The sequence below is a fragment of the Lissotriton helveticus genome, chromosome 8 (genome assembly GCF_964261635.1).
Source record: "Lissotriton helveticus chromosome 8, aLisHel1.1, whole genome shotgun sequence".
Taxonomy (NCBI): domain Eukaryota; kingdom Metazoa; phylum Chordata; class Amphibia; order Caudata; family Salamandridae; genus Lissotriton; species Lissotriton helveticus.
The window spans coordinates 574,122,453-574,134,690 of NC_136069.1; positions in this window are offsets into that span (position 1 = coordinate 574,122,453).

The window sequence follows — 12,238 nt, forward strand, 5'->3', positions numbered from 1 at the left end:
GGAGAAGGTGTGCCGGGCCATGTACAAGATCTCTGGGGTCCGGCGCACATATAACCAGGCCACCCACCGCTGGACCGATGTCATGGACCGGGAGCGGGACTTGCTGGACGCGCTCGGCGTAGAGGTCCCCGGGCTTGGTGAGTAGTAGTAGTAGTACATTTACTACTCTGTTTTATCCTGCTCTGTTATTTGCAAATCTTTGTTCTTTACCAAGAGCAATAATGCTGCCGATTACATTGAGGTAAATTATATTTCAAAATCTTCTATGCATTTCATTTTCAGGTGCACTGCTCTCCTTCTCAGTAGCCTTGCTTGCTACTATGCTTCTTTGTTTTGTATGTTGTGTTCAGAAGCATTTCATTGGCCTGAGAAATTATGTATCAGTGTACTGTAAAGAAAAGAACTGCGTAATGCTAGACAGTAAGGGTCATATTTTCAATTACCGGCGCATCCCTGCAAAGTAGCAGGGATGCGGCAGTAATTGTGTGCCATGCCACCACCACCCATTGGCCCAAAACGTCACAGAAGCCTTACGCATCTGTGCCGTAAAGGCAGCGCATTGCTGGAGTTGCGTGCCAACGATGGCGCAGCTCCAGCAATGCTCTGGGGTACCCTATCTCCCCAATGCTGCATCAAGCCGTACGTCGGCTTCAAGCGCGCAGGGTTTGAGTCATGCATCATTGTCATAAAAATGACTGATTGACATCTTGTAGATTTCCCTCAGCCACTTTTAGGATTCGTTCCTGCGCAGGTACGCCCTCCCTTGCGCCGGAACGCCCCCTGATGGCGCAGGGCTTTACAACGTGATGCATCGCCCATATGCCCATATGTGGTTTTTTTTTAATATATACGCCGCACCAACACCATGGCGAGTCTTTTGTTCTGCCGCTGCGTCAGAAAAGGCACGCAACAATGGAGGAAAATCAGCCGCAACTTCCGCAAGGGACTTATAAATCAGCCCCAACAGACTGAAGTCCAGTGTCCTTCCTTTAGACAGTCACATGGCTATCAGAAGAAATAGTGGCGGTGGTGGTGGGTGGATTGATAGTTTGAGTATTCACTGATCTGCAAGCAGGATGGACTTTGTCTGTCACGTGTTGTGCACTACTGCCTGCAGTGCCAGGCCTAGGCAAACCTCTTTAGTAGTCTGTTTATTGAGTTACATAGGAACTTTCTAAGTCAACGTTCCGCAAATCAGGCAATACGAATAACGTAGTATACCACATGAGATAGATCCCGTGGAATAGTTGTCTATCTATTTGCTATTTTTCCAAAATATGTTGTTATTGTTCTTTTGAAATGTTTGATTTGGTTGAAAAATCTCATCCATGTTTTATGGTTTTTCTTTCTTTCATGTTGTACATCAGCTCCCCCCAAGGGCAAGAGGACACAGGAGGAGGGTGCTGAGGATGCAGGCCAGGATCGGGCAGGCGAGGGCTCCTTTGCTGGCCCCAGTAAGTTTACATTTTACTAAACAGTACCTATTTTTTCCTAGCGTTCCTCCTTCGATTTTTTCTAAATCGTCTTTGATCTTCTTGTAGACTGGATATAAATTCTTATCCTGCCTCGAATATGATGACTCCCTGTGGTATTACTAGACTATTCTTATTAGTCTGTCTGTGTAGCTAACTAAGATTGGACATTTGGCAATTCCATTGGACTCCCATTATATTCAGCAATACCTCTATGCACTGTCTCCTTACTGACTAGATAGTGTGGCAGAGTCATTCAGCTCCCGAAGTCACCGATTATAGATCCCCAATGATCTCTAGATTATCGTACGCAGGACAAGAGAGTAGTACGGAGTCACAGCACAGTCAAGAAGTGTCAGAGGCACTCATGCTTGCAAAAATTCCAAAACCTTTAGCTCATCCACTCTAGTCTAGAGGAACAAAAACCACAGAGTCTATTTAAGTGTAAAAGCTTTATTAAAAGTAAACACATTTATTGAAATCTACTTTGTCATAAAACTATTTAACTGTAAACGGAAAAGTGGTTAGTGCTGACGATTAATTGGACACATTTCTTGTGGTCGAGCCGAACTCTCACCTACTTTGAACTTGATCCTGGTCGTGTTCTTAGGACTCAGGAGTCAAGCTTCTGTCTGTTAGGAGAAAAAGTGGTGCGTGTTAAAAATCAAAAGCAAGCATTCATCAGTTGTGCATAAAAGTGCAGCAAGACAACAGCCTTCCCTGGAAAATGGGACATTTTTACTATGGAGTAGACAGTCACAAATTATTACATTGTATTCTGTGTTTTTAACATTTCTCCTAGACCAAATATTATATAGTAGTGAGTGGTGTATTCTAACTTTCTTAAATGTACTTTGTAGGTGTAACATCTGGTGACGGGGCCAGCGCGGAGGTGGCTGATGTGTTGGACTTGGACTCGGAGGCCTCTGGGGAGGATGCGGCGGTAGAAGAGCTGGTGGCCGTTCCTGTGGGGGATCAAACGGTGGTGGCGGAAACAGGTAAGCTATATATTCCTTACTTATTGAGATTGATGACTGCATAGTGTGCTTTCTGCACGGGTGTATTACAATTACAAATCAACCAGGTAGTAGCCTCCTCGAAATGTACTTCGACTTAGCTGTGAAGTTTTTGGTGAGAAGAATCCCAATAAGTTCTTAGACGAACGTGATGGATGGGATGAACGAAAAGCGAAAGAAGGGTGTAAGTAAGTGGGACGCGAACTTGTATGATGGCTGGCAAAGAAGAACGATATGTGTTTGCTTGGACCCAGAGGTGGCTGGGAAGGAAAGAATATGGTATGGTGCATGGCTGGGTCAATGATGAAGCAAGGATGGGTGGAAGGACAGCAGCCTGGGTGGGTGAAACAGAAACTGTATGTGTGCGTATACTTTGAATGAATGGATGCCTGGAGCATGGTATTCTCTGACTCTTACATAGCAAATGTGTATCTAGAGAGAGTAGATGGTCGCCAGGTGAAGTAAGTGTTACCTTGAAGAGCATGTACCACCGCACCCGCACGTCCGTCCCAGTGCAGGGAAGGCAAGGAAAAGAAATTGTAAATGTGTCCAATACTACCATGAATAGTAGCAGTACTTTGTATTGCGTTTGCATTCACAGCATATATCTGGTTATTACGGTGGACACTCCGTACCTCTCTTAATAACTTTAGTTTACTTGTAGTACGTCATTCATGTGTGGGTGTATCACTGTGTTCACTCAATATTAAGCAAAGCACCTAAAGTCATCTCATCTGTCATTAAATACGTCCCATGTGAAGTGATAGATAATCAAATTAGTTAGCTTCTTCAGTTTCCTTTTCTAGTACTCATTTGCACTGTAGGGTGAAAGGTAAATTAATTAAGCAGTAGCCCTTGTAACAGAGTATTCTCAGTGCCACCCGTAATAGAAAAGTAATAGCTTCACCACCTGCATGTACTGGACCGGTACAGTAACGCAAGTCTGTCTCCATCATCATGGTGTGCAACTTTTTTTCTCGGGTGCAACTTCACTGTGCTGTGTCCATGTCATTCTGCCGGCTTGCATAAGATAACGTACCCATTTCCCTAAACAAGAGAGAAGAAGAAGAATAAGACTGGTGTACTGTCATAGTCGACTGTAATGGAAGTCCATAGTGGTCGTAGAATTAGTTCATTAAACTACCACTACTGTTAGAGCAAGGATGCAGAAGTGGGAGGGTTACATAGATACTGTCCTCAATAGTTATGTACTGTGCTTTCAATTTGCTACTTGTACTCTGTGACCCAACTTTCGGCTCAATCACTTTGTGTTATTAATAAGGAGCATTGGTTACAGACTATGTCTTTCTTTCTTCATATAGTTGCTCCTTCTTCCAAATCAACAACAAGGAGGGAGCAGGCTAGATTGGCCCGGCAACGGAGGCTGGAGGCCACAGTCGCCGAGTATCGGCGGCTGGTGGCCCTGGAGGAGGAGGAGGACAGGCAGTCGAGCGGGGCAACATCTTCGACTGCATCCTCCTCCGTGACTAAACCAGCGGGACCGAGCCGGGCTAAGAAAGCCGACCGCCACCGCCAAGCACCCGAAACACCAGCTGCCCCCCACAGGAGCTGCAAGGAACGCCAACACCGCCTACGAGTCCGCATGTCCAACCTGGAGCAGGAGGTCCTGAGGTATAAGACCTTGGTTAAGGGCCTCCGCTCCGAGCTTGCCACCCTCCGCAAGGAGTATGATGCCCATGCCGCATCATGCACCAGCACCAGCACCCTCCAGTAGTGGAGTGTCCCTTGCCCTTTTTTTATAGACTTTTGGGGGGTGGGATTTGGGAGTTGGGATCGTTTTGGGACGTTTCAGAGACAATCGTTGGGGTTAGGGTGGGTGAGGGAGATTATTTTGTTAGGGATAAATAAATATATTTTTCAACTACTTTATCTGACCATACCTGTTTTTTACTGCTTTTCAGTCTGGTGGGTGGGTGGCGGGGGTGTAACAGTAACTTTGTTTTCCTGAACAGTCGTAGGACTTTAGTAGTACAACCGTCAAACTCTTGTCTACTCCGAAATAATACTCCATTATACTACCTCCCACCAAACGCTTATCTTACCTGTAATTTGTGTTAGAAATTAGGGCTAGGCCCAGGGCTGGCTCCAGGTGAAATGGGGATTAACGTTGTCATTCCTGGGCGGGTGACATTTCCTCATTGCGGTGTTACTAGTGGTGTGACACAGTGGCAGTTGCATGCCTATGGAAAAAAAGAAAACGAAACCTTGTTTGTACTCCTTACTGTAGCATTACAACGGTTACGGTACGATCGAGAAAATAGCAGGTGACAGTACACTAGAACAGTGCCATAATGTAGCCTAACAAATGGTAAAGTATTGCAAGTATAACTAGTACTTGCGTTGAATTTATTTGACATTGGCTACTACTACTAGAAGATATAGTACTGAAGCTGAGTAAGTCTAGAAGATATCCTCGTATTCCTTCACCAGCCTGTTGCTGCTATCACCTTATCCTCCCCAGCAAGTGTGTGGAATTATTGATGTCATTTTAGTCAGACATCAAGCAAAACAACACAGCCCGGGGGAAGAGGGTTAGGATTTGTAAAATGGATGGGAATGGGGGTTTCTTTTTGGGTAGGTTTTGTTGAGAGAAGAAAAAAAAAGCAGAGCATGGACAAACAATAATTGAAGATACAGAGTTTACAGACAATCTTTGGTTACAAAGTAAAGGTAAGCACATGCAGTCACACTCATAGAATAAAAGACAACAATGGATACTGTATCTGTATTGCGTATGTTGTTGGAGTTGTCCTGTTGAAATTGGTAAGTAAGTTGCATGCAGCAAACAATTCCTCTTATTGGCGGCACTCCTCCATTCCAGCTGACGCTTCGTCCATCAATGTGGTGGTGACCACTGACAGAAGAGACACCCTGTCCACTGCCTGCCTGGCGGATGTTGACTGAAACCCGGCCTGTAATTATTGAACGGAAAACAGGAAGTGCTATTACAATACCACTGATAAATAAATAAAAGGTATGTACGCTGTGTGGTTCAAAAAGTCACACTTTGATGATGCCTAGCAGAAAAATGGTTACAAAACGTACTTTGAAAGTAACAGTAGTCCCAAATACAGACCGTGGATTGTATTCAAACCACTTGCCTGCAAGCAAAAGTATCCATAGCCAGCATCGCTCCAACAGTGCTCTACAACAACAGAACCGCGTTGCAATAGAACCCCCCTAAACACATGCAATCCTGCTGCTAGGGCTAACCCTAACGAACCCTAACTTACAAAGTGCCAAAACTGGTGTTTCCTTATGGATTTTGTCCAACTAACTTCTAGCCGGTATTAGACCTTCCCAGGAATGCCCCAGGCAAGACCCGCCAACCCACCCGCAAAAAAACACCCGACACAACACCACCAAACAGCGAAAAAGCTAAATCTCATACTTACAATGTCTCTCGGCCTTCGGTCCAAACGCGGCGCTGTGCAGCTAGGTCGTCATCATCATCATCAATCATCATAACTCCTGTTTTCCACCACGGATTTCCTGAAAAGCAAATGCAATCAAGATTAGACTGTCGCAGCAGTGCTTCGACAGAGACCCCGGCCGCAACCCACCCACGAACAGCAGGAAGCCCCCCAAAACGCTACATTGAGCAAGATGTCTGAAGAAATGGCAAAAAAAAGGCTGTTCCTTATGGATTTTGTCCAAAACACTTGTATCCGGTATTAGACCTTCCCAGGAATGCCCCAGGCAAGACCCGCCGGCGCCAACCCACCCGCAAAAAAACACGCGACACAACACCACCAAACAGCGAAAAAGCTAAATCTCATACTTACAATGTCTCTCGGCCTTCGGTCCAAACGCGGCGCTGTGCAGCTAGGTCGTCATCATCATCATCAATCATCATAACTCCTGTTTTCCACCACGGATTTCCTGAAAAGCAAATGCAATCAAGATTAGACTGTCGCAGCAGTGCTTCGACAGAGACCCCGGCCGCAACCCACCCACGAACAGCAGGAAGCCCCCCAAAACGCTACATTGAGCAAGATGTCTGAAGAAATGGCAAAAAAAAGGCTGTTCCTTATGGATTTTGTCCAAAACACTTGTATCCGGTATTAGACCTTCCCAGGAATGCCCCAGGCAAGACCCGCCGGCGCCAACCCACCCGCAAAAAAACACGCGACACAACACCACCAAACAGCGAAAAAGCTAAATCTCATACTTACAATGTCTCTCGGCCTTCGGTCCAAACGCGGCGCTGTGCAGCTAGGTCGTCATCATCATCAATCATCATAACTCCTGTTTTCCACCACGGATTTCCTGAAAAGCAAATGCAATCAAGATTAGACTGTCGCAGCAGTGCTTCGACAGAGACCCCGGCCGCAACCCACCCACGAACAGCAGGAAGCCCCCCAAAACGCTACATTGAGCAAGATGTCTGAAGAAATGGCAAAAAAAAGGCTGTTCCTTATGGATTTTGTCCAAAACACTTGTATCCGGTATTAGACCTTCCCAGGAATGCCCCAGGCAAGACCCGCCGGCGCCAACCCACCCGCAAAAAAACACCCGACAACACCCCCAAACAGCGAAAAAGCTAAATCTCATACTTACAATATCTCTCGGCCTTCGGTCCAAAGTAACACGCTGTGCAGCTAGGTCATCATCAATCATCATAACTCCTGTTTTCCACCACGGATTTCCTGAAAAGCAAATGCAATCAAGATTAGACTGTCGCAGCAGTGCTTCGACAGAGACCCCGGCCGCAACCCACCCACGAACAGCAGGAAGCCCCCCAAAACGCTACATTGAGCAAGATGTCTGAAGAAATGGCAAAAAAAAGGCTGTTCCTTATGGATTTTGTCCAAAACACTTGTATCCGGTATTAGACCTTCCCAGGAATGCCCCAGGCAAGACCCGCCGGCGCCAACCCACCCGCAAAAAAACACCCGACAACACCCCCAAACAGCGAAAAAGCTAAATCTCATACTTACAATATCTCTCGGCCTTCGGTCCAAAGTAACACGCTGTGCAGCTAGGTCATCATCAATCATCATAACTCCTGTTTTCCACCACGGATTTCCTGAAAAGCAAATGCAATCAAGATTAGACTGTCGCAGCAGTGCTTCGACAGACACCAAAAATTACACACAAACCCCCGGAACCCCGCCAAAGAGCACCTCAAAGGCAAGCAAGTCAGCAAAAACGGCAAGAAATTTCCACCTCATATTTGGTCCAAAACACTTTTGTCCATTATTAGAGCTTCACAGCAATGGGCCCAAAACCGTCAACTCACCCGCAAAGAAGTACAACACCCCCACAAGTGCTGAGTCTTTCTTCATTGTGCGTAATCCAGCACTCTGCTTGGAGGGAAATCGCAGTCTGGAGGAGGAGGATAGAGGAGCATGTTCTTCAGAACTTGTGAACCTGAGGAATGTAGACTGCGGCACCTTCAAATCAATAAGCAAACAAGTGAAGACAGTTCTGATGATGGTCTTCTTTTTGGGATTAGGTGATTAAAGTTTGAATTAAATTAACTGTGCAAAACAAAGAAAGAGAGACACAAAGCACACAGGAATAAAAGTGAATAAGGACGAAAAAGAAAGTTCTTGATTGATTGTCTCATTTTCAGGGCTCGGTGTCAGGGAATAAGAACAAGATTTCGTCATCATACTCTGCGAATTCAGGCTGGATGAGGTCAGTGGCACCGAACAGAGAAAAAATCCCCTCATCTACGTTGCTGTCCTCATCGTCTTCATGTGGCGTGCTTTCTCGCACTTTGTAATCTGGTGGTATGAGGTGCTGATTCATCTTGATCATTGTCAGCCGCTCCACATTTTTGGGCGATAGGCGGCTCCGTTTGGCAGTTACAATGCCACCAGCAGCACTGAAAACACGTTCAGAAGACACACTTGCGAGTGGGCAAGACAAATAGTTTATAGCCAGGTTGTAGAGCTGTGGCCACAATTGTTTTTTGCCATGCCAATACTGCAATGGCTCCTCATTAAGAAAGACCACTGTTGAGTCATTCAGATAGTCCTGCACCATCGACTCAAGGTCATCAACTGTTCCTCCACTTTGCTTACTTTTTGCTGTGCCTGTGACATTTTTTAGAGAACCATACCCCATCAAACTTAGCCAATCCTCCTCCCCAGCCACTGTTAGTGTTGTCATTGTGTGTGGTGCAGATGATCCAGTTGCCGGTGTCTTTAACGGCTGAGAGGTCACTTGTGCCCCAGCCACAGGTGCAGAAGTGGATTCTTGTGACTGCGGATGGCCTGCTGATGCTGATGCTGATGTACTGGCTTCTCCTTCAATAACCTGCCGTTCTTTTTCAAACCTCTTGGCTGACCAGGCTAACCAATGTTTGTACTTTTGAACATCTGCATCAGCGAAAGGAAAGAATGCGTTGTCTGCCAGCGCCTTTTTGTAGCGTGGATCCAGAATAGTAGCACAAATGTAATGCTGATCTGAGTTGATGTTTTTAAGACGTTCATCACCACGTAGGCGATGTAATAATTTCTCAGACAAAATGAAATGGTTTTTTTTTTTTTCATCTTTTTCAAACTCAGAAGAAACCGCCATCAGTTGGTGCTCCAGTATGCACAACAATGGGATAGCTTTTCCCAAATTACAGTCCTCCTGGCTGACTGCACGCGTGAAGAACTCAAAAGGACGAAGCATGTCTGTCAGGCTTTTAACTATGGCCCATTGCGCCTTACTCATCCGCAGGTCCTCCTTCTGAGATGTAGCCTCTGTCAAGAAATAGTGATCGAGTACCGTATACTGCTCATGCAGACGCTCAAGCATGTAGAAGGTTGAGTTCCAACGTGTTGCCACCTCCTGGATGAGTGCTTTCACTGGCATTCCACGTTGAAGTAGCAGTCTCCGCAGATGCTTCCGGGCCTTAAAAGAATGGCTGAAATGGTTGCACATTTTGCGGCAGGTGGCCATTACCTCGAACGCTGGACTCTCTTTATCACTCAAGAATTTTTGAACTACCAGGTTGATACAGTGCGCCAAACACGGCACTCTAACATGGTGACCCTGTGACATGGCCTTAACTACATTGGCGCCATTATCCGTGGAAACATAACCAATCTTGCGTTTTAGGGGGGATAGCATTGACAACACCTTTTTGTCAAACTCTTCCAAAATGTTTTCTGCTGTGTGACTTTTCTCCAAGGCAAACATGGCTAGTGTTGCATGTTTCCGAGCAGCTTTGAAAACTTGGTCCGGGTCAACACCTGCGTTTAGCTTTGCTATAACACCTGAAAAAGAGACCCAGTGTGCAGTGATGCACATGTAATCATCGCCTGGGCCACTGGTCCACATGTCTGTTGTCAGATGTATTGTGTGAACAGCACTCTTCTGCAAAGCTGCCCCAATCGCCTGCAGCACATCTTCATGTAGTGCTGGAACCGCAACTCTGGCAAAATAGAACCGGCTCGGAACCTTCCATTTAGGGCAGAGCGTTGCAACTAATTCAAGAAAACCTACCGCTTCTACAAAAGAAAAAGGTAGAAGGTCCACAGCTAGCATTTTAGCCAGCTTAGTGTTATACAGACGCGTCAGTGGGTGGTTGCGTTCATATGGCACGTCTGAAGTAAGCATTGTTCTAATGTTGGCCTGGACCAAGCATTTACGGGCTGATAATGACTTCGTTGACCCAATTTTGCTCGCTGGTGAACTTTTGTGCGTTGGTGTCTCACTCGCTCCAACACTCTTAGTGTGCCTCACATTGGGTGTGCTGCTGAGAGGGGTACTGGGTGTAAGGGAAGTGTTTGACACGTCTTCTTCCTGCTCGTCAACATCAGATGAAACATCAACGTTTCCTTGATTTTGGCCTTTCTTGATCGCAGCTAGGTGCGCAAACCATTGGACACCGTGCTTTCTGTCAAGATGACCACTCTGGCCGCCGGTACCATAGTTGCTACCTGGCTTACCACGACTAACTGCAAGCTTACAAAGGGTACAAATGGCAAACCTTGGATTTTTGGGACAAACAGTAAAGAAGTCCCAAACTGGGGACTTGAAGTGTCTGTGGGACCTGGAGGAGGCGGCGATACTGGTGGTGGTGGTGGTCATGAAGCTAATGCCAGATGAAGTGGAGGATCTGGATTGGCCAACTTTTGTACGTTTTCCACTTTCACCGCCACTAATTAAGGTCGAGGTTGACGCAGGTCTCTTCTTGCCAGAAAGAAATATGGAAGCGGGACGAGTTGGTGTACTACTTAACTCCAATGATTGTGGTGTTTCCACTGCCTCCTCATCGACAACATCATCATCATCATCATCACGCGCAGCAGCTCTTCGGGCTAGGGTCAAAATGTCTGTTTGCTGCATGCCCGCTGGGGCTGCAGTGACCTTTATGATGACTGGGTCGTCGTTGGCAGAGTCTTCATCAGCAGCAGTATCCGCCACTTCTTGTTGAGCCTCATCACACTCCATAAGTCTGAGACTTTGGACGAGCTTCCTTTTACGCTTAAGTACCTTTGTTGGATCATGGTGTGCCTCACTCTCAGACGGCTGTGGTGCTGGTTCCCAAGTTTGATCCGTATCATCAGAAGGAGGTGTGCTTGAAGATGATGTAGACACCACCCTTGATCTCTTCCTTGCTAGGGTTGTGGAAGACAATGAAGGATCATCAGGAGGAGTGGCTTCCTCAAATGATACCTCGCCTTGATTGTCGATTTCCTGATGTGCCCCTACTTCGGGAGGAACAACTATTGTGGGCACTTGTTGTGACCCTCCATGCACCTCTGCATGCGCATCTCCTTGCGCTGCCTCTCCTTCCACATGTACTTGGGCTTGTACTTGCACATGTGATTGTTGTTGCCGCTGTGGTTGTTCAACACTCGTCAGATGAGCTACAACAACCTGTGTTGATTGAGGGACATTGCTGCTGCTTTCTTGCGATGAGCCAACATCACTGGTCGATGGTGATTGAAGAAGTATACTGGCTGCCTCTGCAGCACTCAAGGGCTTGGACTTAAGTTGGCGTGGTGGTGGTGGTGGCACTGAGCCCAATGGAGCGGGGGTGCTGCTGCCAGCTTGGTCCCCAGCAGATCCCGCTGCAGCTGCTGCAGGCATACTTTTTTTTTTACTCACAAAAAAAGGGGCGGGCGGCACACCAGTGTCCTTGGTAACTTGCTTCTTCTGCTCCTTACTGGCACCTTTCTTGCTAGAGGAGCTACGGGTTACTTTTTTTGGGGCCATCTTCTTCAGAGCAGGTCAGCAGGCAGCAGTTGCACGAGTTGCAGAGGGTTCTGTGTCCAGACGTGACGTCGCGTGACGTTATGCTGCACACACCGCTGCAGGACTTCTTCCTGGCACTGGTGGTTCTATTGAGTCTTCTTGTGCACCTAAAAGCAATGGAAGACAGAGGAACATCAGTTCAGTTATACACCCCAAAAAATCGACAAAACACAGAAAAATGAGCACAATCCCATGCCATCCATGATGTTTACATTGAAGACACCCCACAGAAAGACTAGGGACATGCAAGTATGCAACACTCACTACCCCTGGGCATAAGGGATGAAAAGTAGGCAAAATAAGTACAGGCCTCAGACACTGCCTCTCCTCAAAATGGCCCCCTTACACCCCAAGCACATGTTGCTGCCTGTACCAGCCAGCACTCAAGATGGCCACCACCACCACCCACATGGCCAGTCCACATCAACAGTACACCCCCAAAAAACAGAAAAACAGCCAGAAATCACCACAATCCAATGCCATCCATGATGTTTACATCAAAGAGAGTGAGACAACACCACAGGC